Source organism: Coptis chinensis, chromosome 4 (assembly GCF_015680905.1).
Source record: "Coptis chinensis isolate HL-2020 chromosome 4, ASM1568090v1, whole genome shotgun sequence".
NCBI classification, from domain to species: Eukaryota; Viridiplantae; Streptophyta; class Magnoliopsida; order Ranunculales; family Ranunculaceae; genus Coptis; species Coptis chinensis.
The window spans coordinates 30,515,208-30,537,055 of record NC_141459.1 but is presented as its reverse complement, the minus strand read 5'-3'; the positions used below and the strand labels follow the sequence as shown (position 1 = coordinate 30,537,055).

Here is a 21,848-nt window from a genome sequence, read left to right as displayed (position 1 = left end):
AAGATACTAGAAATAGACAGGAGAACATAACCTGAAAACCCACCTTTTATTTTGAGTATACAGGAAGCATCCCACGCCCGATACCTTTACATCTAACTCTACCATATGTTTGAACTGTTTTTTGTAATTGAGCTTGTTTGCTTGATTTACTTGATGTTTAGCCTTGCTTATTTTATTGTTTCATTGGTGATCGATAACTTTATGACACGAGATTTTTTAATGGTTTGGCATTTACATGTACAATTTAGTTCAAAATCTATTAGCTTTTGGCTATTTTTGTCTTCTTATTTGATCTGTGCCTTCATGAATGCGATCGAGTTATAACTTTGATAAGTTCTTTCTAAGCTTTTGGCCATGGGCACCAATTTACTCATATAGGAGGTGCATAGTTTCACATGCATTGCCAACTTGAGTGTATATTAGGTTAATTAATGTTTCTAATAAATTTACTTAAGTGATTTTTTATTTTTAATTTGTTGTGCCAGATTGGTTGATTGGTCACCAGAAGTAGTAGAATCAAGAAGAAGCTCCGAGTGGATGCTGCTCAAATTAGCATGCTATAAACATTATTTGTGGAATTTTAGTTTTGAATAATTCGTCTAAATTTAGTTGAACGTTGTTAAGATTATGAGAGATGATGTTTTTTCACAAAAAATAGTTATGTGAATTCTTTAAGATCTTTTGTATTGAATGATTTAGTAATGAAATTCATTTTGTTATGATTTGTGGTGAATTATTATAGAGTTACTGTGTTCTATAAAAATTGTTTTGGGCAGGATTATGTAAATGGAAATGTACAAGTATGTGTATGAATTGCACCATCTGTAATGCTAAATGCGTCCCAAATAAAGCGTGTGCTTTTCTAGAATTTATATCATTCGCAACAATTTGGTGTAGCTAAAAAGCTTTGATTCTACCGTAACGTAGACACCTTTTGCCACACTTGGTGTGTGGCTAAATTTATAGACGTCTTTTGCCACGCCAAATGTTCAGGTAAATATTTAAACTTCCCGCACTGTGTAGCCAAATATTTAAACTTTCCGCAACGGAAATAATGTAGCAAAAGGTTGCCTTTTGTGATGCCTAGTTGTGTAGCTAAAGATATCACTTTTGCAACGCCATCCTAGTTGTTACAAGCTCTCATTTGCGACGCCAAGTGCTGCAAATAGTTTGATTTTTTTTTGCAATTAATTTAATTTTCATAAATGAAGTAGCAATGGAATTAGTGTATTAGCAGCGCCCACAGGCGTCGCAACAAACTAGGAACATTTGCCACACCACTTTTGGCGTTGCATTTGAGTATTTGAGACGCACTTTTTAGGTTGGCCTTTGCAACGCCATTTGGTGCATTGCGACATATCTTTTGCCACGCTTAAAGGCACCTTTAGCGATGGGGTCTGGTGCTGCTAAAAACATGTTCTGTTGTAGTGTATGTGGGTTAAGCTAAGACAGAAAGTGCATGGTGATATGGGCGACCCTTAGTAACACATAATTGATCCTCAAACTGCCCTTAGAAGAATGGAGATTGTGTACTTCTAAGGGTTGGTCTATGTGGAATCCATTGCCCATTTTGTTTTTATTTTTGAAAAATCACATGACTATTGATGTATTGAGAACCTTTTATTATGAGAACGGATAAAAACAACTATTTTGAAAAAGAAATGTAAAATAAAGAAATGAAAATTGTATACTCGCTCCATAGGATCACACTTACTCAAACAATGAGTAAAAAGTATTTTATAAAGAATACGTGAGATATACGTGGACTAAGGTTCCGACACTTACAACCACACACTCCAAGTGGAGTGGTCCGGTTACCTAAAGGATGCACTCCCATGGAATGCATCAAGAAAACACGATGTGTCTTTTATAGTCAAGACTATATGTGTGGTCGTTTTAAGTCAGATTCCCCAAGATTATGCATATGATGGATGATATGATGTTAACTATATACTAATAATCTAAACTGTTGGGGATCTTAATAGAAAAACATATGAAAGTATACACCCCCAAAAAGAATGAGATGATGCTTATGATATGTAATATCCAGAATGATAAGAGAAAACTTATGTAACCTATCATGGAATTTATACAATAACCCGCCATAGTTGAATTGTCCAAAAGAGTGAGAAGTTGGTAGTAGATGTCCTTTATGAGACTCAATTGATGGAGAATAGGACATACCAGGTTTCTCTACTACTAAAATGATGGACTCTTGAGTTTGTATGTTGGGCAAAGTCTTTTTACTAGGAAGGATTAGAAAATTATGAATGATCTCAAAGGTAATTGGCTTAAGTGCAAATTTGAGGTTTCTTTGAAATGGTTTCATGGTGTTGTCCTCAGAAATTGGTGGATTTTTGATGAATGAAGGTTGGATTTCAAGAGGTGTTAATTTAGGATGGTGATGGTTGGGTGGTGGTTCTTCACATGATCTCGAGGACTCAGAGAATTCTTCAACTAGTTTTGGCTTTTCCACAAGATTGTGGTTCATATCTGCAATAGTAAGGATGTCACAAATTTGTTCCATCGATAAGTCTTGAACGACCAAACTAAATTGAAATCCACTTTCCACCATAGATTTTATTCCCTCTTTTCCAAGAACTTCATTTTCTTTGTCCTCTCTGCCTAGATCTTCATAAATTTCCTCAATGTCATTGTCCAAGTTTGTCAAGTTAATTTCTAACACAGGTTCTTGAGTTTCTTATGCTAGAGTTTTCTCATTTATGGGTGATGATGCATTAATGCATGTGAGAGATTGTGGCTTCAGGCAAATAGTCATCGTCATAAGATCTTGAATTCACACGATAGTCAGGTGGATGATGATGGGATTTTAATTGGTCATTAATATTAGGATGGTCTTTAGCAATGGGATTTGTTATAGTAACTTGTTTCTCTTGTTGGTTAGGTTCTGGACTGGTGGGAAGAATATTAGTCTCAGATATGGCATCTTTTGAATCAGATTGGAGAAAACATAAGGTAGTTGCTATTTGCTGAGTTAGTATTGTTTGCTTGGCCATTTCCTGATAGAGTTGGTCTGTGATGGATGGTGTAGTGGAATATGAATTTGATATGGATGGTGATGTGAATGGTAATAGGCTTTAGGTGAAACCGTTTTCTGACTAACCATATGGATATATGAATGGTGGTTGACTATTTGTGGAGGAACTCCATGAATTGTCGGCATGACTAGAAAACTCTTGAGTGTATGGGGTACTAGGAAAGTTTGAAAATTGAGGTTCGTAAACGTAAGGATTTCCCGTAGTAGACTCGAATTCGGTATATGATGGACAATGAGATAACTAGTGATAAGGACTACTGCAAAAAGAACAAGGTTCTGGGTTTACATTGTAATTCCATGATGGTTGCGATACATATTGATAAGACATGAATGCTCAATCAATGATGATGCACAAACAGTAGGAATTCATTTTTTTGGATTTTTTTGAAAATATTTGCTTTGGTCTATAATTTACTATGCCCTGTTCAAGAGAACAATTGGGCGCGAGACTAGGATGGCTCTAATACACATCTCAGAAGAGTAGGTAGTCACTTCAACAAGTGGTGTACTACCAAGAATCTCACTCACGATGAATCTGGGGGAGGGGAGTGAGGAAGGTAGTTGGTCCACCGGAATCTGGTAACTGATTACTCTAAATCCTCGTGGTTATATTTTTGTCCTTTTCTGGAGGAGCGTGACTATTTGGGCTCTAGTTGATTGATTTTAATTAATTTTTTTGGTCTAGGGCTTTCAAGAATCAAGCAACGTCCAATTTACCTACATTGGGTAATGACTTCCCAATGGTTGTTATGGCTCGGGTTCAGCCTTATGCGCGAATGTAAATTGCAGTGTGAAAAGTAAATTTCAAACAATCACATAAGGATGCTTGAACACACAAGTATCATCTTCTTGGGCTTCGGGGATGTTTAGAATTTTCCTTCAAGTTGTGCTTACACGCTGCTTGTGGAGAAGGTGACGTCGGTTGGCGCTTGATCTGAGAATCAGGCCCAACCTTTCGAGCTTTACCATGTTTTAAGTTACAAATAAAGGCCCGCTTAAAAAGCCCACAAGTTGGGTTTTTGACAATTTATACAACTTTGCCTTCAAGGGCTCAAATTTAAAACTAAAATAAGATTATACTAATATAATTAACTAGTTTTAGATTAATCTCCTAGATTAACTAGAGTCAATTGGACTTAGAGTGTTGATTACCAAGTTGATTCAAAGTGTGTGAGATATGATCCACAACTTGCCTTACACACTTGAACTTCCCAAGACAATTAAAACCCTAATCCCTTGGTAAGTATTAAAATTAAACTAAGTTTAACTCAAGTTCATCATAAGAAAGCACTCGAAACCAAGGTTTTTTTTTTTTTTTTTTTTTTTTTTTTTTTTTTTTTTCTTTTTATCACTAACTATTACAAACAAGTTCCACTATTTTCTCCTACTCTATTACAAAATCTAGGCTCGAAGTACAACTGTGTGCCAATGAACTGGACTACAAAAAAAATAGTACGGACTTCTGTTGAGGTGGCCAGGCGGTTGCCCGCCGGCTAAGGTGCGGTCACCAGTCCGGTGCCGGCAAACTTTGTCGGTTTTTCTTTTGTGTCTTAAGTTTCTCTCCAAGTTCTTTGTTCCATAGCCTAATTTTCAAGAAAGTAGATCAGTACAGAGAAACAATAAAAATGAAATGACGAAAAATAAAAAAATAGAAATGGAGAGATGAGAATGATGCTCCCTTCTTATATTCTTAACCAATCACTCTCACTCCTTCAATCCATGAAGGAGGCGCCATTTGAAGATTTAATATTGTAGTGAGTATACTTCAAAAGAGTTTAGCTTAAGAGTTGAGGTTCATCTTAAATTGTTTAGAGTTTGAGTGAGGGAGATAGAAGAAGAAAGGTAGACTCTTGAATATTAGAATAGTTCTAAGCTAATAAACTTGAAAGCTTTGATTGTTGATTAAAATGACGTGAAAACATGAAATGAAGATTGATTAAAACATTGAAATGAAACAATCAAACAAGAGGAAAGATTGAAACAAAGAACAAGTAACAAGTTGATTGAAATAAAGGAAATGAAATAACAAGTTGATTGAAATAAAATGAAATAAAACAACAAGAAATTAAAAACAAAACAAGAAAATAAACAAATTAACCAAATGGTTTGGATCCTAAGACAATGGATGAGTTCTCTCTCCTTTGTTTTTTGATTATATACCCCTATTTTTGCCATTTACAGATTTGCCCTTCTCCATTACAAACTAGACACCTCACCCTTTCACTTTTGCTTTTACTTTTTGGTTTCTTCATGACCAAGGTAGGTTTAGGGATAAGTCTTCATAATATGAAATAAGGGCCTCCATCTTTGGTCTTATTAATTGAGTCTTTTGATTGTTGACTTTGACCGGTTGACTTTGATTTTTCAGCACTTTTCCACAACAGCTACTGGTCTTCCTAATAAGCGTGATTAAGGCTCCTTTTGGTGCTAAGACACAACTTTTATGATAAGTGGTATAAAATACTCCTTAACCTAAAAAAAGCAGTAAAAGCTATGAGTTGTCTTTTCATTAAGCGAAGAGGGACTGTAATACAGCAATATACTGGTAATAAAATGCACATTTGGGAGCTGATCATCCAGCGTGGGAATTGATCAGCATTGCTAGCCCATGGCCTTTTCACATGTGAGGCTTGGACATCATGGGCCCATTCATCCCATAAAGAAAAACAAGACTCAGGTACGTCCTAGCTGTAACCGATTACTTCATCAAATGGGTTGATGCAATCCCATTAGTGCAAGTCAAAGAAATAAATGTCACCAACTTTATATGGACCAACATCATCACAAGATTTGGCTTGCCTCACACCTTAGTCATGGACAACGGATCCCAGTTCGCAGGCAAGCAAACCAAAGCGTTCTTACAGAAGTGGCACATTAACCAAACGTTTTCTACACCGATATACGCACAAAGCAATGGACAAGCAGAGGCCACAAACAAAGCAATCAAAGAAAATTTGCAAAAGAAGATCAAATCAAGAAAAGCTAGTGGCCAGACCAACTCGAAAACATTTTATGGGCATACAAAATCACAGCCCAAGTCAGCACTGGTGAATCTCCTTTCACACTTTGCTTTGGAACTGAGGCCATCATTCCGTCAGAACTGACAATCACAACCACACGTTCTAATATAGTTGAATAAGGAGTTAATGATGCAATCTTATCTAAAGAGATCAACCTCTTACAAGAAAAAAGAGAGAATGCTAAAATCTCCTTGGCTTGCTATCACCAGACCGTTCAGTGATCTTACAATAAGAAGGTCATCCCAAGAACATTCCAAGCAGGCGACTTAGTCCTCAAAAAGACATTGGAACCACCAAAGCTAGACCCAACTTGGGAAGGACCATACATAATCCACAAAGTCGTCGGGAATGGGGCTTATTGGATCAAAACTCAGCTCGGTGGCGTGCTCCCTCGACCTTGGAACACATCTCTTCTCAAATGATTTTATCAATAACTCTTGTCAATGATGTCTCAAGTATTATTAATAAAATTAGCTATTAGCTCATTTCACTTCTACATTGTCTTCTTCACCATCCACGAACTAATGAGCAATTACACAGGCTTAGCGACCTGGTCACATAGTGACCAGCCAAACCTGATTGTAAGGACCACCAAAAGGTTCACAAATCATCTTAACACCTACGAAAGGGTTAAGGTTGGTTCAACTGTAATTACCATTCAAATGCTAATTATTAGTTAAATCCAATTGAAGTTGTAGATTGAGAAGTATATTCAAAGTTGATTTGAATGTGGTTCATCCTAGATTGTTTAGAGTTTGAATGTGGGAGTTGAAGAAGAAGGAAGGTACACTCTTAGTTTATAACTTGTTTAGTTTTTTAGCTAATGAAGAACATGAAAACCTAAGTTGTTTGAAGATTTAAATGACATGAAAACATTGGAAGAAAGTGATTGAAATGATGTATTGAACCAAAGAACAACAACAAAGATTGATTGATTGATTGAAATAAAGCAAAATAACAAGATTGAAATGAAAGAAATGAAGAACAATAAAGTAAAGACTTGAAAATGTAAAAGACTAGAAATTAAATTCTACATGACACTAGATTAAGTCTAAGTGCATTCTCTCTCACTAACTTCTAGATTATATACTCCTACTTTATGTTTTTTACTGATTTGCCTTTCTCCATTACATTTGAGACGCCTCACACTTCACTTTATGCTTTTGCTTTTACTTTTTCTTTTTGATTTCTTCTTGACCAAGATAGGTTTTGAAGAATGCCATGTTTTGAGATAAGAACATCCATCTCTGGCTTCTGAGTTGAGGGCTTTAATCTTTGACTTTGACCGATTGACTTTTTCAGCACTGTTTCATAGCATCTTCTGGTCTTCATAATAAGAGTGATTAAGGCTCCTTTTGGTGCCAAGATGCAGCTTTTATGATAAGTGATATGAAATTCTCTGTAACCTGAAAAAGGCAATAAAAGCTATGAGTTGTCTTTTCATTAAACGTAAGAAGGGTTGTACTGCAGTAATATAAGGGTAATAAAACACACATTTGGGAGTTGATCACCACCCCCAAATAGCATCTTGCTTGTCCTCAAGCAAGGATGAGAGAAAAAACTAAGATCACAACTGAGTGATTTATTATAAGTTATACTAATCTTATTTTGCAGAGTGCGATTGCATTGACCATATGCAACAAGGCCTTAAACCACTAGGAATTCCCTAGTGGACAAGCTTTAAGCCTCGTGAGAATTTTCCAGTGAAGGTACTCACAAACTTCTTCTATTTAGTACAAAGGGTCTTGTTTCCTTATTTATTCTCAGAAGTTCATACATCTCATTAGCGGTGAATAAGGACAAGCTCCTTTGAACTTAGAATAACATATGTATAGTAATTTAAGCATATAAAGATATTGTACAAAACATAAGCTATGAAATGCAAAAGCAGAGTCGTTTCTGAGGCTTTTGGAGAGCTTCCTTAAGGTGGGTTCTCACAGGGGTGTGTGGAAATCACAACTCTCTGATAGATTCACTTAAGGTTCGTTCTCTCAAGTGCAGCGGGCACTTATATTCCTCGCATACTCGAACAACGTCCAAAGAAACCGGGGTCGATTGATCACGCTTGCCACTTACTATCACACCATCCTATTCCTAATCGAGTTAGAAGTCTTATATTAGGAGTTACGGGGCTAGGGTGATGGTTTAGAAAGAAAAAGGAAGGGAAAAAAAAATATGATAAGTCGAGAAACTGGGTCTTCAAGATACTTGTAACCAAAGAAAAACCTCATTTTGTTCTTTTGCTTCCGAATTGTGATACATTCTTTTAGCCCTTTGGCTTTGTGAGTCCATATGATTTTGAATTTTTGGGAGTTCTAACTTTGCTTTTGATTTTTTTTTTTTGTTTTTGATATTGTCTCCTTTTGATTTTGAACTTTTGGAAGATTCGAATTTTGACTTCTTTGGATTTTTGGAGTTTTGGTTTTTAATGGGTATTTATTTTCTTTCCTTTTCTTTTCTTTCTTTTCTTTTTCTTTTTGAATCAAATAACTGTTCTGTTTTTGTACAAGGTCTTCTCTACTCTTTTTCTGAACTTATCAGCTGGGTAAGCTTTTTATTGTATGTTGTGATAGGTTATGAATTATTGGTGAAGAATAAAAAGGATTTTAGAAAGGGTGAAAGCTCAAGAGTGGTAACTAGAGGAACATTATATTTTTGGGGTTTTAACGTTTATTTAGCTATATCGATCCAAAAATGGCCTAAATTCCCTCATAGGATATGGCATGGTGATCAAGCAAGTGGACGTGTGGTCTTTATATCCGGGAATCCTTTATATCATCACTCAATAATAATTCAGATGGGATTTTGGGTAGATTCTCACAGGATATATATGGACCTTAATTGTTCTAACCTTCGCTTCAGAAACTCACTGCTATATACATACGAATGCTGATGCATGCCATTCATGAAAAGATGTAGAAACTATTGTATGTATATTAATAAGAGCCCAAAACTGTAGTTTTCACCCCTTAATAATATTACATATAGACCAATTATGTTTATAATAAATAAGAGTTAATTAGTACTGTGTTTACGTTCTTTTGTGTATTTCAAACCTTATAGTCAATTATGTGAAGAAATATGACACTTTTGCAAGACAAAGGAGCAAAGGTTGGTTGCTAAGAAGTTCTATTATTAAAGCCAAGTTTCAAGGAGAAAAAGCCTTTTTAAAGCCCAGTCAAAGCTTAAAAGTCAAAGTCAACGCGGGCTGAAATAGAGCATAAAAGTCAACAGAACTTTGCAAGCCGTATCTTTGGACTCAGACCTCAGAATTGGGCCTATTATATGTCAAAACGACTGGATCAGAAAGAGGTTTCTAATAGTTTAGAACTTAATCTAATCAGAGGACTAAAAATGGATGGAAAGACTGTTGCAGTAATTTCCAACAGAGAAACCCTTTTTGGAGTTAAGTAATTAGGTTTTGGGCTTGATTTAGTGGCCCAAAACAATGCTCCAAAATCCATGAACGAAATTGTAAACCTAGCCCTCTCCTATATAAAGAGGATTAAGCCTAAACAAAACTTGGCTACTCCCCTCTTTAGTTTAGTTGTAAATTAGGGTTCTCTTCTCTCTCTCTCTCTCTCCCCATTAAATAATAATTTAGTTTCCTTCTTTAAGTTTTAAACCCTAGTTATTGTTAATTAGCCTAGACACCATTAATTCAATTCAAGTTATTCTTTAATAAAGTAGTTCTTCATTATGTCTTCTTCTTTCTATTATTATGTCTATGATAGTCCCATGATTCATAGCTAAATTTCCATTAGAGGGAGTTTGAATGAAGGTTTGAGAGGACTTGATTTGTTACTATAGATTTGTTACTATAGATTTGTTGTTTAGGTTTTAAGTTTAGGTTTTTCTTGACTTAGAGATAAGAAGAGTTTAACCTAAACTAGAGAATAGTGAGTTTGGCCATGAGAATAGGAACAAGCTTTCTCTCATGCTAATTAGTTTATGACTAGAGATAGTATAAAGTAATTAGTCTAAAGATCTCTTACCTACTTTTTAGTTTAACCTAATTTATGTTTTATTAGCCTAACCACCATTAATACAATTCAAGTTATTTTTATTCAAGTAGTACTTTAATTATGTTTTCTTCTTCTTATGATTTATTCCATGATAGTCTAATGAAACATAGCTAAACCTCCATTAGAGGGGTTTGATTGAAGCTTTGATAAAGACTTGATGTGTTAGTATAGAATAGTTGTATTAAAGAGCTTCAAGTTTAGGGTTTTCTATTTAGCAATAAGTAAAATAAACCTAGACTAGAGGGTAGTTCATTCACCATGAGAATGGGTTTCAACTTTCTCTCATGCTAATTATTAGTTGGTTAAAGACACCATGAATAATTAGGGATAAAAAGACCTAACATTTATGTTGAACCTTGTATGAAAACATAAAGATTAGGGTTGCAACAAACTTTATACTAGCATGTTAGGGATTAATCAATGTGGATTTCAAATCTCCCTAATTCCTTATTCATATTCACATCTTAATATTTATTTGCCCTAGTTTAATTTACAATATATTTAATATTATTTTTCACCATATTAGTTATAATTAGAATCATTACTCTCATATTGTTTAATTGTTAATCACAAATTGAATTAGTAAGGTCTAAGCAACTAGGAGTGGAATGAATTCTTACTCTAGTTTTTTTTGCATGATAATTGAGAGTAGAAATTTGATATAAAAGAATATAAATTATCATTTACTTCTTCCTAGCATAATTAGCTAAGTAGGAGTAAAAATGTATTTTTTTAGTTTATCAAATGGCGCCGCTGCCATCTTAGTTGTCTTTAGAATTTAATTCTCTTTGTTTTGTTATTTCTACGAATAACCCAATTCACCCACCCACCCTATTGTCCAAAAGTGTTGTGTTCTAACTGTGTTTTCTGTTTCTTGAAAATAGGATTTTGCTCCTGGAAGTCTACTGGAATTTTTTTCGAAGTTGTACTCGGAGCGCGCTTACGCTTATTTACAATATACCTTAGCGCGCACGCGCCCTTCCTTCCAGTAAGTTGATTTCATGTTTTCTTTCTAATTTTCAGGCCCAGCCCATTAAGAAATCACGCGAAAGTTTGTTTCTAAAAAATTCACAAAGCGCGCACTCGCCCTAGTTGCTTTATATTTGAGCGCGCCCGCGCCCCTCTGAAGAAAGCCCGATATACACAGTTTAGTTATAGAACATCCTTTTGTTGGAAATAATTATTTGTTCAGTGTTCCAAGCTTCTACAGGACACTGAGGTTCGTATTAAAGATGCTATTCATAAGCGTAGCAAGGAGGCACTCAGGTTCTCCTTCTTTCACTCCTCGTCTCTTCTGTCATAGGAGTTTAATTCTAGTATATCAGGTTGTTGTTGACTGCTGTCATGTTTCTTTCATATTGCACTTATCCTTGCATGAGATTAAGGTCTGGTAAGAGAAAACCATATAACGTTATTTATCGTAAACGTCAACGCACACGCCTATCTAGAATATCACACACTACAATTGCATCAATGGCTGACAAAGCAGAGACTCCTCTCTCTGATTTTTACAAAGCCCTAAATGATGGCCCTAAGTCATGCATCGTTCTTGCAGTCAGTGGGGGATTTTCGAATTCCCCCAAATATTTTTAATTTGTTACCTATTTTTCATGGTTTAGACCATGAAAAACCTTATCAGCATATATGTAGGATAGAACAAGTTCTCACTACATTCCATCATCCTAACATAGGTTCTAACCAAATGAAACTGAGGGTGTTTTCTTTCACCCTAGCCGATAAGGCGGTGTCTTGGTTAACTGCCAAAACGCCTAATTTTGTGGACTCAGGGGCCAAACTTGTTCAATTGTTCATGGAATAGTTTTACCCACCACTGAAGACTGATGAAATGATTCAAAAGATTCATTTCTTCCACTAGAACCCTCATGAATCCTTTTTAGAGACCTGGAACTGGTACACTGATCTTCTTATAGAGTGTCCACATCATAACCTTGCGAAAGACATGCTTGTTCGTGCCTTTTTGAAGGGGCTTTCACATCATCATAAGGAGGTTCTTGATATAATGAATGGGGTAGTTTCCTTAGTAAAGGAGCCTCAGAGGCTTATAGGTTTTTAGAAGATCAATCCAAGTGTAATAATAACTAAGGGGTAACGACATCCCCCGCTCCGCTACTTCTTCTTCCACAGCCAAGCCATTTATGTTCAACATAAGCCTAATCCTGTCATGAACATCAACTCCCTTCCATGTAATTTATGTTTTAGTCTTGAGCATACCGACTCCTATTGTCCTCTTGTCTATGAACAACCACCCGCACAGTCGGAAAATGCCTGCTCGTTAAATAGCCTTCCAATTCCTAACGCACCTTGGAGACAAAATCCCAACTTCAGTTGGCGAAATAATCAACCAGTTACACCTCCGGGGTTTAATAATCAAAATGTTAGGCCAACAAACAACTATAACCCAGCTCCACCAAGACAAGTACAAGGATCAGGTAATTATAATAATTATAATATTAATAATAATAGAGGTATTGTCCCGGTTAATCACAACTATCACAACCCATCCGTTAATAATCAACACGAGATAGTTCCTGTCACACCACCTGTGGCCAGTACACCTTCACAACCGGATCGTTTTGATGCCTACATGCAAGATCAATAACAGATTTTACAATCCATTCAATAATCCATACAACAGTTAACCTAAGATAAAGCCCAACCAAAAGGTATGTTTCTAGGTCAATCTATACCTAATCTTAAAATGTCAAACACAGCCTTTGAAGTAACCGGTAATACTTGTAATGAAAATTTAAACATAGGTGAGTTAAATGCCAACACCACTCTCCGTTCTGGCAGAGTGGTTGATAACGCCGTCACTATGCCCGTTGATACACCACTAGTGGTCATTGCAAATGAAAATTTAGTAGATACCGAAATATAAATTGAAGATTTTACCCCTGTAAAGGTACCAGTTAAACCACAATCCAAGAAAAAAAATGGCCAAGGTTAAAAATCCTATTGACCCATATGCTCAATTTAGAGAGAAACGACCGTTTCCCCAGAGACTAGCCATATAAAAAAAGATACAAATTTTGATGAGATTAGGGAAGTTTTTAAAAATCTAACGATAAACCTATCTTTTCTTGAAGCTATTAAAAAATTACCACAACATGCAAAATTTCTAAAAAGTTGTGCACAACTAGGTAGAAAACAAACATTCCAAAAGATGCCTTTTTAACTAAACAGTTTCCCACTCTATCTAAACATAATGGAATCGTTAAGTATAATGACCCTGGTCGTCCTACTGTACAATGCACCTTAGGGGATATCGACACGACAATTGCTCTATTAGACTTGGGGGCGAGTGTTAACTTACTCTTTTATTATCTATATAAACAAATAGGTCTACAAGAGATGTAACTAACTAAAATGACTTTACAATTGGCTAACCATTCTATTAAGTATCCTAAGGGTGTTGTTGAAAATGTGCTGGTTAAAGTTCAAGATTTTTACTACCCAGCTGACTTCGTTATCCTCAACACAGAAGTCGCTAACGACTCTGTTCCTATATCATCTTAGGGCATCCTTTCTTGGCAACTGCCATCGCACTCATAAACAGCCATGAAGGTTTGATGCCCATGTTCTTTGGACACCTTTCTGTTGAGGTGAATGTTTTCAAAATGATGCAACAGTTACCCGATACGACTATCGATAGAGAAGTTAGCATGATTGAGGGCTTAGCTCAAGATTATTTCAACAACATGTTTCCAGAGAATCAGATGCATAAATTCTTTTCCTTCGGAAGTTCTGACTTCGACGTTGACTCCTACATAGAGGAAGTCAACGCCCTTTTAGAGTCTACTCCTATCTTAGATCATTATGTAGCTCCATCATTCGAGTTTGAAGACCTCTTACCTAAACAAGTCTTTACTACTCAAGATAACTACCTTCGGGAAGCCTTTCTACCCATTCCTCCCACCCCAGTGCTTAAACCTCTTCCTGTTGAGTAGAAATATATCCAGCTTGATCCGGATGGTAGTTATCCAGTTATCAAATCTTCTCAGTTGTCTATTGATGAAGAGGCACATTTGATTAGGGTGATTAGGGAACATCGTTTCGCAATCAGTTTGTCCCTAGACGACATTAAGGGGATTGACCCTAGTGTATGCACACATCGCATACATTTGGAGGATAATGAAAAGACTTCATGCGAGCCTCAGCGTCGCTTGAACCCTACCATGAAAGAGGTGGTCAGGGAAGAAGTTTTATGATTACTCGATGTGGGTATCATATATCCCATCTCCGATAGCGAATGGGTAAGCCCCATTCACGTAGTTCCTAAGAAATTAGGTGTTACCATTGTGCGTAATGCTGCTAGTGAATATGTTTCCACACGAGTTCCTATGAAATAGAGGATTTGTATTCACTACAGACGCTTAAATGGCATGACACGAAAGGATCACTTTCCTTTACCTTTTATAGATCAGATGCTCGAATGTCTACCTGGTCATGCTTATTACTATTTTTTAGATGGATACTCTGGCTATATTCAGATCATTATCAATCCTGACAACCAAGACAAGACTACCTTCACATGTTCTTTTGGAATATATGCCTATAAACGGATGCCTTTTGGCTTTTGTAATGCTCCTAGTACCTTCTAGTGATGTATGCTTTATATCTTTAGTGACACGGTGGAGCACTTTATGGAAGTTTTCATGGATGATTTTTTTATTTAAGGAAACTCTTTCAGTGACTGTCTGTCTAACCTTTCGAAGGTGTTGACACGATGTGAGAAAAAGAATATGGTTTTAAATTGGGAAAAATGTCATTTCATGGTTAAAAGAGGAATAGTTCTAGGTCATATTATATCTAGTGACGGCATAGAAGTAGATAAGGCCAAATTAGATAAAATAATGTCTCTACCTATACCACTGATAAGAGCCCAAAACTGTAGTTTTAACCTCTTAGCAGTCATACTTTTAGACCAATTATGTGAGTAATAAGTAAGAGTTAATACTGATTACGTGTTTTTATGTATTTCAGGCTTCAAAGTCAATTATATGCAGAAATGTGCCACTTTGATGAGATAAAGGAGCAATGGTTGGTTACTAAGGAGTTCGGTGATTAAAGGCCAAGATTCAAGAAGACGAAGCCTTTGTAAAGCCTGGTCAAAAGATGAAAAGTCAAAGTCCACGCAGTAAGCTTGATTGCACAAAGTCAACAGAACTTCCGAATACCACATCTTTAGACTCATACCTCAGAATTGGGCCTACCTTATGTCAAAACGACCGGCTCGGAAAGAGCTTTCCAATGGTCCAAGCCTTGACCCAATCAGAGGAGCAGAAGTGGACGAAAAGTCTGTTGAAGCGAACTGCAGCTGAAGAGGCCTTTTGGACCGAAAGAATTTGGTTTTGGGCCTGATTCTCTGGCCCAAAACATGGCTCCAAGCCCATGCACGATTTTTGGATCTGGATGTATAAAACAAAAGCTTCACTATTTGTTAATGGTAGCTAGTTAGACCTAAATTAATATATAGAATTCTAGATCCTGTTTTAATTAATTAATTAAGTTTTAGTTCCATTACAATTCTTGTTTTAGATTAAATTCTTGAATGATTGTTCTTGATTGATTAGATAAATAAAATAGTTATTATTCAATTTCGTTCTTGTCATTTCCATTCTAGATCTAATTTAAATTCTTGTTCTTATTCCATTCTAGCCATTAAATTAGATTCATTATTGTTTAATTAAGTAAATCTCAATTTCTTACATTATGTTTAGTTTAGATTCAATGGAAAATGTTAGTTTGATGACTCAAGGCTAAAACCTCCATTAGAGGGGTTGATGAAGCCTTGATGAAAACTTAGTGGTTAGTATAGAATTGGTTGTAGAATCTATTCCACTCTAGAAGGTCGTGTTTCGCCATGAGAATGGGTGGACGACCTCACATGCTAGTTAGTATCCGGTAGGAATGCCATGAACACTAGGGATTAGACTCGAAATTCTTGCCGTGGAAAAGCGTAAGAATCGAGATACCACAATCTATACTAGGTTATTAAGTTGGATTCGAGGTGGATTTAATTCCCTCTATTTCTTTATCTAGAGTCAAACAATCGTATTCCCGTAGCTTTCATAGATTAACTTTAGTTTATATTATATCTTGTTATTTAAATTAACACGTCTTGTTAGCATAACATTTCGTAAAGCTCTCATTGACTTAAGACTGATTTCTTAGACTTAGAAGACAATCCATGCTAGGGAACTAGGAGTGGAACGAACTTCCTACTCCACTTAGTGCAATTCGCATCGAGAGTAGAAGCTTTGATAATTGAGACTCGTAAAAGTCTAGTTTTAGTTTACTTACGGATTGAATTCGTTCATTTCGTAGGTAGACTAAACATTTACAGTTATCAAATGGCGATGCTGCCATCTTAGTTACACTTTAGCATTGTTTTCATAGTAGAAGTAGTCATTTTTAAGTCCCATTAAACCCACCCACCCTTGTTTGTTTCATACTGTGGTTGCCCATTTCAGCGTGACAAATTCCGCGAGAAAATACGGCGGGCTTCAGCGAGAGCGACCGACCAGCTAAGTTTGGAATTTTCTACCAATTTAATACGCCTACATACTCATAAAGCGACCTGCGCTCAAACACTGGAACTTCGACTTCACACCGACCGCCCATTTTGAGCTGACCGCCCTAAAACACCGTAATCTGAAAATTACTTTCGGGAGCGGCGAAGCGCTATCATCTATGGCGTGCCGATGTTAAAATTTCCGGATTTCCACGGGTTTGATTCAACGCGTTGATCTTTCATATTTTTCAGTGTTCTAACCTCGCTATATACACCGAACAAGCATAAACAAGACGCTTATTCATAAGCCGGGCAAGGACGCAATCAGGTATTCCTTTCTTCCATACCTCGCATTTCCAGTTAGAGGTTTTCTACTAGTATATCAGAATTGTTTGGAGTGTTGCATGTTTAGTTAAGCTCAACTTAGTCTTGCATGAGATTAAGGTCTGGTCGAACAAAAACAACAAACGTAATTACACGACAACAAACAAGTCTATCTAGTACACCACCCACGACACCTCTAACTACTATCACACACACCATACCTGACATAATGGCTGAAGAAAGAGAGACTCCTCTCTCCGACTTTTACAAAGCCTTGAGCGATAGCCCTAAATCGTGCATCGTTCTAGCAGACCCAGTGGGGGATTTTCGAATCCCCCCAAACATATTTAATTTGTTACCCGTTTTTCATGGGTTAGACCATGAAAAACCTTATCAACACATGCGTAGGATTGAACAAGTCCTTACAACATTCCATCATCCTACGGTAGGTGCGGAACAAATTAAACTGAGGGTATTCCCTTTCACATTAGCCGATAAGGCGTCTTGGTTAACGCCTGGCCTAATTACGTGGACTCGTGGGCTAAACTTGTTCAGCTGTTTATGGAACATTTTTACCCACCCCTAAAGACGGATGAGATGCTTTCAAAGATTCATTTTTTCCGGCAGAATCCTCATGAATCATTTTCTGAGGCATGGAATCGTTTCACCGATCTCCTTATAGAGTGTCCACATCATAACTTAGCTAAAGACACGTTAGTTCGTGCCTTTTCAAAGGTCTTCTACACCACCATAAAGAAGTCCTTGACATAATGAATGGGGTAGTTTCCTAAGTAAAGGGAGCCTCGGAGGCTTACAAATTTTTAGAAGACCAAACTAAACGAAATAATAATTGGGGGTAGTGATGATATCCCCCACCCTAGTTCTTATTCAACAAGTAAAGGCCGCGGTATGTTTGAGACTTAAAACCGATCGAACTTAAAAATCTAATCGAATCTCTAACTAAAAAGTAGAGGCTATTTCTGCTCAACAAAAGCCTATCCCCGTCATGAATGTAAACTCCAACCCATGTAATTTCTGTTTGAGTCCGAGAGCACCTCGACGATTATTATCCTCTAGCTTATGAACAACAACCACCGAGAACAAGATAATGTTTACTCTATTAATAACTATCCTATTCCTAACCCTTGAGACAACATCCCAACTTCAGGTTGGAGAAATAATCAACAAGTAACACCTCCGTGGTACAATAATCAAAACGTTAGGCAAGCAAACAATTATAACCAAGCTCCACCTAGACAAGGACAAGGACAAGGTCAAGGGAATTATAATAATTATAACAACCAAGCCTTGACCGACAAGGTCAAGCACAAGGTCAGAATAATTATAATAATTATAATACCAATAGAGGTATCGTTAGGTTAATAATAATAACTATCACAACCCACCCATAAATAATCAACGTGAGATAGTTCAAAGTCCACACCACCCGTGACTACTACACCTACACAACCGGATCAGATCGACGCCTTTATACAAGTTACCCAACAACTTTTCCGGACAATGACTCAATCAAACCAACAGATTTTACAATCCATAAATCAGGGCATACAACAGTTAGCCTGCTTTAAAGCCCAACCAAAAGCGTGTTTCGGGACAAGCAATACCAAACCCTAAAACAGCAAAAACAGCCTTTGAGGTAAGCGGTAATTATAGTACGGAAACTACAATCGTAGGTGACCTAAATGCCATCACCACTCTCCGTTCTGGAAGAGTGGTTGATAACAAAGTAACTACGCCAAGAAGGATACTAAACAGAGATTGATCCGATGGATCCTTCTCCTATAAGAGTTTACCTTAGAAATTAAGGATAAACGAGGGGTCGAAACTGTAATTGCCGATCACTTATCTAGACTAACCAATGACAATGATAGTGACTCTGAGTCCATATGATAATAATAAAATTGAAATTGATTTTACCTACGAATAAGTTACGAATGAAACTCGAACGCAAGTAAAACTAAAACTAGACTTGTGTGTGTTATATCAAAGATTTTCTATTCTTGATTCTATCGAAATAGAGTTGGAGTAAAAGATTCGTTCCACTCCTAGTTATTTAGAATTTGCGTTTCCTAATATTGTCAATCTATCCAAAGTTAATGAGAGTTTTACGATGGAAATTATACTATGATGTGGATTATACTAACAAGATATGATAATTCGACTATGAAATACTAAACTTGACTATAAGATAAGGAATTAGGGGGGATTGATTCCACCTTAACTCAACTAAATTTACTAATGAAGAATCGTCGTAATCCAAATTGAACTGCTTTCGCATAACAATTGGTTATTCCTAATCCCTAGTTGTTCATGGTAATCTCTACCAACTAACATCTAGCATGTGAAACAATCAAACCCATTCTCGTGGTGAACTAATTGTTTTCTAGAATGGAATTGAAATTACAACTATTCTACGCTAATAGAAATCAAGTTTTCATCAAAGCTTCTTCAACCCCCTCTAATAGAGGTTTAGCCTAGAGTCATTAAACTGTCATTTCTCATCAAATTTAAGCAAGCCATAATATAAAGATTATAACTTTGCTTATTTTACTAAATGGAAATCTACTCATGCAAGATTTAATTGAAACTAATAATGATAAATAACTAAATCTATGAATTGAAACTAAATAATTAATGGAAAATGAAACTAGATTATGAAGAACTAACTAACTTTATTAATCTAATCAATAAATAATCAATGATTCAATAACTGAATTTAAAATAAGATGAAAAACAAAGTAATTAATGGAATCTAAATCTAGATCTAAATTATGCTCTAATGGCTACTTGCTACCCTAAGCTAAGAATCCTTAAGAGCTAAGTCTTGTGTCTTGAAATGGAGGAGACCAGATCCACATTTTTGTGCATGGGTTGAGGAGCCATGTTTCGGGCCGGAAAATCGAGCCCAAAATCCAATTTCTTCAGTCCACATAGGCCTTTTTAGCTGGATTTGATTTCCACAGTCTTTTCATCCACTTCTGCTCCTCTGATTGGGTAAAGGCTTAGACCGTTGGAAAACTGATTCCAAAACGGTCGTTTTGACATAAGGTAGGCCCAATTTCGAGATCTGAGCCTAAAGAAACGGTCTTCGAAAGTTCTGCTGACTTTTGTGTGCTGTTTCTGCCCGCGTTGACTTTGACTTTTCAGCCTTGACCATGCTTTACAAAGGCTTTTTTTCCTTGAATCTTGGCCTTTAATCACAGAACTTCTTAGCAACCAACATCCTTTATCTCGCCAAAGTGACACATTTATGCACATAATTAACTTCAATGCCTGAAATACATAAAAGCACGTAATCAGCATTAACTTTTATTTATTACTCGCATAATTGGCCTAAAAATATTATTTCTAAGGGGTTAAAACTACAGTTTTTGGTTCTTCTCAAACCACCCCCAAACAGCAAATATGAGAAATTAGAATAAGTGACCAAAAATGGAGTTCTAACTACTCTCGTTTCGCCGAGTGCGATTGCATTGACCATATGCAATAAGGCCTTTGATAGGAATTTAACCGGCCTAAATAAATAGACTAATTAAACCCTACTTTAATAATAATAAAACTTCATGGCATACGAGGTCTATTGTAATAGGTGCTTAAGAATCCAGGTCGATCCCGAGGGATTCTTTGTTTTAGGGACAATTAAATACTAAAATATTACCTAACCTAATTCGAATAATATTTGTTGATTTGAATTGATTACTACTTAAACTATTTTACTTAACTACGGTCTAAAATGGAAATAAACTAAATAATTGGGTTTCTGTTACGTGGAGAGAATACTAGGACTATGACTCCATCTTAAACTATTGTTTGTATTTGTATGATTGGATTTTCTATTTCAGTTTTTATACGAGCAACATTGACAATGAGTATTGACTGCCGTCTCGATGATATGAACGTGGTAACTCTTAATCGATAAGTGTCTTCTAACGGTTCAACACTAAGGTCAAGGTCATATAAATATTCGTCTTCTTACAACACGAATAGGACACAATTTAGACTTAAACAGTAAAAACGTGTTTAACTAATAACAAAAGTGACCAAACAATATCGCATGCATCACATACCATATGAAAGACTAAACCTTTTGTTAATTAATCATGAACAGTGAAGAGTTTATATAAATATGAAGTATACTAAAAATCCGAGAACCAATCCCAAACACAAACAACCAGTTTCAGACTTCGCCTGTCCTAGTCTAGAGTTAGCTACGCATGGTATTTCGAACAACCAAGATAAAAGAAAATAAAGTCATTAGTAAAACCGATATCCTGATGTGCTCGTCTGTTCTCGATCTCGATCTCGATTTCCGTGCGTCTCCAATCCTCCTCCACTTTTCTGTCTGTTCCTTGTTCTGCTGTGTTATGTTCTCTTCTGGTCTCTGCAGCCACCGCTAAAAAATTCCTCTTTTTTCAGTATTATCGTATCCTTTAGGTCACCACCAGTTGTCCCCTTCGAATTTGGAAAGTCGAATTCAAAGAAAAGAAGGTTTCCTTCTGTTCGTGAGATGGAGAAGGAAGGAAACAAAAGTCTGATCCGGTGCATCCCGGGTGGACAATGAGCGGTGTGGCCTTTAGCTTGTGGGTGTGGGCTTTTAATTGGTTTATTGGTTGGTTCGAATTTGGAAAGTTTGAATGGAGTTTTGGAGGGAAAGTTTCTTATTTCTGTTCGTGAAAACGAAGGGTGGAGGCTGATCAGGTGGTCCGGTAGCTATAATGGGATGAGATTTAAATGTTTAATGTTTGGTTCGATGGGCTTTGGTGTATATGGCCTTTGGTCTATTTAAGTGCTAAGAATTGGCTTGGTACACATGGTCCGGTCTTAAGCTATTGGACCCAGATTAAACTTTAGGCCCAAATTCCATT

At 36.5% G+C, this 21,848-nt stretch overlaps 1 non-coding gene across 1 annotated transcript; it reads right to left on the bottom strand.

Moving 5' to 3' along the window:
* Positions 1-17,559: 17,559 nt before the first annotated feature.
* Positions 17,560-17,663, bottom strand: LOC147503144 (small nucleolar RNA R71). The gene has a single exon (XR_015194123.1). It is a non-coding gene; the product is annotated as a small nucleolar RNA R71 (small nucleolar RNA).
* Between the last annotated feature and the right edge of the window lie 4,185 nt (positions 17,664-21,848).